Genomic DNA, 6,297 nt, shown 5'->3' on the forward strand with positions numbered 1-6,297 from the left:
AAGGAATTAGATTCTTAGTCTATTATCATAAAAAACAAATCCTGCCACTGTTACTCTCATAAAGTCATAGCTCAGTCCTGAGTATCTTACAACATTTTGGCAATTTCACTGCTGATAGAGAATAGCAGTATCTGACGTGGATACAGATAAAAATATTTGTCTATTAGAAAATGTTTCAGTATCCTGCATTAAATACATAGTAATAAAACTTCTGACAGGGGTATTCTGCTTAAGGTGTCTCCTGTAATGGATGATTTGGCTGCAATAAGAAGTGACAGGCTTTTCCTATCTTAAGACTAAACATAAAGGCCTTCTGGAATTTGAGAGGAGTTTTTTAATGTCCTAAGAATTTCTCTCTGTTGGTTCTGGTTTTAGTGAGAATTAGAAAAAATAAGTGTTGAAATGTAATAAATAAGGCTAGTCTCTTGAGCTTTCCAAACCACTTCGCTGACCCAAGAGGCAGGTCAGAAAAATATTGAATCCTGAGAGTGCTTATCTGAACCACACATTTTGAGGGGCAATGGGTCACGGATGGAATCTTTAAAATAAGAATCCAAAGTTCAAGCTCTTGGTGTCAGTTTAGTATAATTTCATGAGGAGTCCATAACTCCAGTGCAGTATTAATGATGTTGTTAAAAAGATCATGAATACAGACACAATTACTTCAGGATTCTCTAATGAGTCCTTTGTGATAAGTGTGGTGATAATCCAAAGCTAGGGAAAAGTGAAGGGTCATTTACTGTGCCAAGCTTAACACATTTGGGCTCTGTTGGAGTAGTCGGGGAAGCCAATTTTGAAGCTGAGAGCTGTTTGTTTTAAAAGCATTGCTACTGCCTCCTATTTGTTTAAATCTAGAGCTCTAACATTATACTGTCAGAAATTGCTTTGAGACTTCACTTGGCAGGAGATGTTTTTTCAAGAAGATAGGACCCAGGTCATTTAACACTAATTCAGTGTAGGAGCCAGTTTCAATAGAGAGGGAACCATTCCTTTGGTGGGGAGGAAAACAGAACTTTTGCCAGAGAAGCTATCTAGTATGTGCTCAGTGGCTCCCATTGCCAGCCAGGCAAGCAGCTGGTTTCAGCACGCACTATTGTTTCCAGTTGGTCCTCATCTGTAGCCCCATATAGAGCACGTCACAATAATTAAGTCTAGAATTTAAAAAGGCATGGGTTAGAGGTGGCACTGTCCAAAGCCAAGAAGAAATGTGATAGATGTCTAGCTGAAGCAGATATGAAAAGCTGTCTTGGGCCCTCAAACCCACCTGCGATTTCAAATGGAAATAGGAATCCAAACACACTCCAGGTCAAAATCCTCCCAAATGGGAAGTGGAAAAGATCACGGCTATTTTCCCTTACAAAATAGCCCCTCCTCCATCTTGTCCAAGTGAAGCTTCTGTCGGCTTGCCCTTATCTAAGTATTAATCTCTGCCAGGCACAGGCAAAGCAAAGATGCTGCACCATCTGGGTTTGATGAAAATGAGGCATAGAGCAGCGTGTCACCTGCATCTTGAAAGCACAACAGCCCAAACTGTGTTATTATCTCTCTCAGCATCACATAGAGGAGGTGCACTAAAATATAGCCTGGCAGAACCTGTGTGAAAGTGCAGATGAGCAATTGATCAAAATCACTTTCTTTCATCTCCTGGGGCCCAAACCTGTTTTAGTTGAAGCCTAAAGCAGTTTTGCAGTTGAGTTCAGTGGGAACTGGAGTTGACACTTGGAGAGAAAAGAACAAAATCACTCAAGTGAGTGATAGCATAAAAGCTGTGCTGTTTATCACAACCAAGGACCATAGGTATCAACCACCACTGAGTGATCTAAGAAATTGCAACAGACATCTGAGATTTTGTCCACTGCTAAGGAGAAACCAACAATCAGTGAGACTAGAACAGTCTCTGTACTATTCTTCTAACACAAATGGACCTGAAAAAAATGGTTGAAGGACACACTAATGTTCCAGACTGGTTTATTTATCCCCATCTTCCTTCTTGAAGACCATTAGAAAGGAGATTGTGGAGAAATATAATAGCAACAGAATTGCAAGGACTGAGACATGCATTGTTTCAGAAAACTAATGGTTATATAATTTCGCAAAAATGCTATCTTTAGTTCTTATGAGGAATCAGAACTATTTATCTGGTCTAATGTATTTGTGCTCAACTCACTTCCAAAATTCAGGTTTCAAAATTAAGTCGTTCCTCAAGCTTCCAAGCTGCTGCTTAAACTGGCTGACATATTGCCAGAGAAGAAGTCACATTTATCTCTTGCAGTCCCAGTGTGACCACAGGTGGATGCACTGCCTATCTTGGAGAGCACTTAGGGTGAAGAGTTCATTTGTCCATCTCCTTTTCCCCAGGTAATCAATTACAATGAAATAGGTTGGCTTGGCTTCCTCTGTAGGGTCACCTTTATTCTTCTGAATGGAAACCCAGCTTTCACTACCCTTCAGTGTCTGCACAGCTTAAAAGCCTTACATATTTAACCTGGAGTGACACTCAAAAGGTGTATAAAAGATGGGGGATAGATAGATACAGGATGAAGGTGAAGGGAAGAAATAGCTGCTTCTAACAAGATTTCCTCCACAGCATGCAAGGTGTGCAAATGTCCTGCTGGAGTGAACACACACGTGCTACAGATCATGCTTTACATCAGTCTGCACATATGTCCTTTGAATAGGATAAAAGATTCACTTCCAAGCAACCTGGCTTACAGGCTCACATGGGTTGAAAGGAAATCTTTGTGGTATTTTAATCCTAGCAATTTTCTGGAAATTTGTGAGGGGGGAAAAAAAGACTCAGATTAAAAACTTAAGCTCTTATACTAGTTAAGAAAACCCAGCATTCTAACATGATTAACATTAATAAGTAGCGATTTTAAAAGCAGCAGAAGTGGCTAAGCCATGGTGGAACTGCATTTTAAGAATTTTAAGATAATAATTTGAGTATTAAGCTGTGAAAAATTGGTCTGTATCAAGAAGGAAGCAGCAGGTTTGATAACTAATGCAGAACATGAAGCGAAGAAGACAAAATCCTCTTCAGAAGTGGTGATTTAATGTAATAATGATGTGGGGACATATATGAAAAGTATGTACCAAAACACCTATGTCAGAAATGGCTATTTTAGAAAACAAGTAGTTTTCTTATGATTCCTGAGAGATAAAGTATTAAAAGAATGAAAGAGAAAAGGACACTTTAACTCACGCTAATATCTCTTTTTAATTTAAACACAATTTTATGATAAGCACTACTTCCTTGGAGCCCTAATGGTATTTAAAAAAGAGTATGCACATTTAGCTTTTATGGTGTCATCATGACCTGTAAGTATTCAAATGAAGAAAACGTCCTAGTTTTGTAATTTTAGAAAGCAAAATCATTTAATAGCTTATGGAGAGTAAAAAGCATTATGGTTTGTATAGGAGGGAGCAGGAGGTTCTTGGAGTTAGGTTCCTTACATTGCCATTCTTCTATTTTATATAAATATCTTCAAAACTTTATTTTTATTTTTAGATTCATTAAATACCCAGAGTTGTAATAAATAACACCAAGAAATAAAATTTATTTTTCACAAAATTGTCTGCTTTTGTGCTGGTGCAATTTTTATAATGTGATGTGTTTCTTATGATTTTAGGCTTAGCTGTGCAGGCTGTATTCAATATACTTACATCAAGATTTTGATGACACAAAAGTTCAGAGTTCATTTTGCCTAAAGCATTCCTTCTCTATTGAGATTTCAGTGAAGAAAGTGAAATGTGACCAGAATAACCAAGTAATGACCAATCCCTAAGTTATCAGAAAGATAAAAAGGATTAAAGTGGCACTTTGAAATAAAGTTCTGAATGTGCAACATACTGGAGAAAACATTTTTGAAGGGAGAAAAGAGTTTATAAACTACCTATAGATTAACAAAGTGCTGTTAAAAGAGGTGGTTGAAAGGTGAGCTCAGTCCTGTCAAGAAAGGAAATCAACAGAGAAGAACAAGTCTTTCATAATTTGAAAAACCATGTGTGATCTATACACACAGTTTGTATAAATTAAGCATGTAGTTCTGTAACATTGATGGAGAAATGCATCATACAAATTAGAAGCATTTTCTAGCCAAAAAATATTTTAAGGAAGATAACATATCTCCTATCTTTTTCCTCTCACTGGAGTAAAATAAATTATGTCTGGCTGGAATCTACAAATAGTGAACAAAAACCTTTAATCCAGGGATAAAATCAGTTCCTCCAAATTTTCATGCCTACATAGATAGATTGTTTTTATATTTCTTCCTTGTAGTGGGTATAAAAAAATGCCTTTTCTTGGAACGTTTAGTAGTGTGAAGGGTATGTGGTTGCTTCCAAAGAATTTAGATGTCTTACTAATGGGACTAGGCTACATGTGCCTTCCATATATTGGGATCTAAAGATGGCAGTTTAGAGTGAGGCAGGTGGAGGGGGAATTAAAGGAATATTTAGAATCATTGTTCTTGCAATTACTTGGTCAGCATGCATATAGACATAATTACTTCTATCTGTGCATAATTTTCTCTTTTGAAATTTCCTGGAGCAGACAAATATGAGAAATTGTTTGGAATGAACAAATCTGGCATTTCTCCACATTCTTTCCTAAGGAACCCTGATTTGTAGGTGGGCTGAAAGCACACATAGCACACTGGCAATACTGACTTCCAGACCACGCGATGTTCACAACAAATGTGGTTGGCAGATTACTAGAAACAGTTTCTATAAAAGCCCATTGAATAGGAGTCTACTCAGAAATCAAAGACCTGAACTTCGGGCATGGGGAAAACACCATCTTTCCATATTTAAACTAGTCCCAGCACTGTAGGTGAGGATTTGGGCTGAAAATCATGGCTTTATGTTGGTGACCACTACATCCTATTCAGGAAAGAGAACTAAGAGCTGTGAATTTGAGACGATCCGACCTCCAACACCACAGGATAGTAGGCATTTCTGTGGTGGCATTCTGCAGGCGCTGGTGTCACCTGGTGCTGAACAGTGTCAGGAGATAATCAACAAAGCGATCAGTTTTCCCATTTTTAGTGTACTCACTGCATAATGAACAGCAAGTTCTTCATTCCAGCCTCAAAATACTGGAAATCTCTGTCTTTTACAAACACAAATAGTGAATTGGTTATGAGGTTATGACAGGGTTGCCATAAGGTGTCTCTGACAGCAGCTACTGAGATCACTTCTATTTTGTCTCTGAGTATTCATTAACTTTTAAAAATCAGATTTCTATTACAGTGTTTACTCACTGACCAGGTTTACCTTCTACATACATGAAGTACATCTTGGGAGAAACATTCACAAAACAGTGAGAATAAGGTCTACACTTCTGTGAATTCTACTTAATTCTGGTAGTGTCTGTTTTCTCTTACATAGCAATTCTAGTTCAAGCAGTTTTAAGTTAAATTTGAAGAATTTATGCAGACAAAACCAAAAAAGTAAAATCAAGCACACTCACATAAAAAAGGTCATAGTGGTATCCATGCTATCAAATAAAAAATTAAGGTAACATGCATATCAATTCTTTTTGCCATTACAATTTTGAATTGTAATGATCAAATATATGCAATGAACTGTTCACAGATGAGCTACATTGTTGGGGTCACTGAGCCAACAGCTGAGCCAGCTGGTGGGCCAGAGAGCCCCGAATAGCAAAGGCCTGCTGGTGGAAAAACTCAGATATTTGAGATACCACTCTCACCTCTGTGTGAGTAAAGGAAAAGCCTCTCCCACAGTTCCTTAAGGATGAAATGTAACCTTACACACCTCCCAGACCCTGGTTGAAGAAAACTACCTCTCGCAGCATCCTGTGGGGCTGCATACCTGACCTGATCCCCGTTCCGCCCCTTCCCTCTGCTCAGCGGTTCCCTTCCCTGGTCCCGCCTGTGTACCGCCCCCATGCCCTCAGATCTCTGGCTCTGTGACCCTTTGTAAACCTGATCCTGAACTCGCTTTACCTCTCTCGCCCCTGGTCTCCTCTGCAGAGGATGAAATAAACCTCGTCTGTGGAACGCGCCATGCGGAGGGCCCTCCTTGGCTCCGTATCTCTGGTAATATTGAGCTGTCTGGCTTAAGTGTGTGTGTGTGTGTGTGTCACCAGCGCTCACCATCTGCGCGGGGCCGAAAGGAGAAGCTTGCTAGCGTGAACTGGCACACCCGAGCGGTCTCGTGCCCGAGACGGTTTTGGGGAGCACAGCAGCGATCTCCCAATCGCCCTAACACCATACACTCCTATACTACATAGCAGAAATTATTTAATTTTTATTCAAATAGTTTAGAACAATG

Source organism: Corvus kubaryi, unplaced genomic scaffold, assembly GCF_017639235.1.
Source record: "Corvus kubaryi isolate FWS band 111438036 unplaced genomic scaffold, C.kubaryi_AGA036_p1.0 37398, whole genome shotgun sequence".
NCBI classification, from domain to species: Eukaryota; Metazoa; Chordata; class Aves; order Passeriformes; family Corvidae; genus Corvus; species Corvus kubaryi.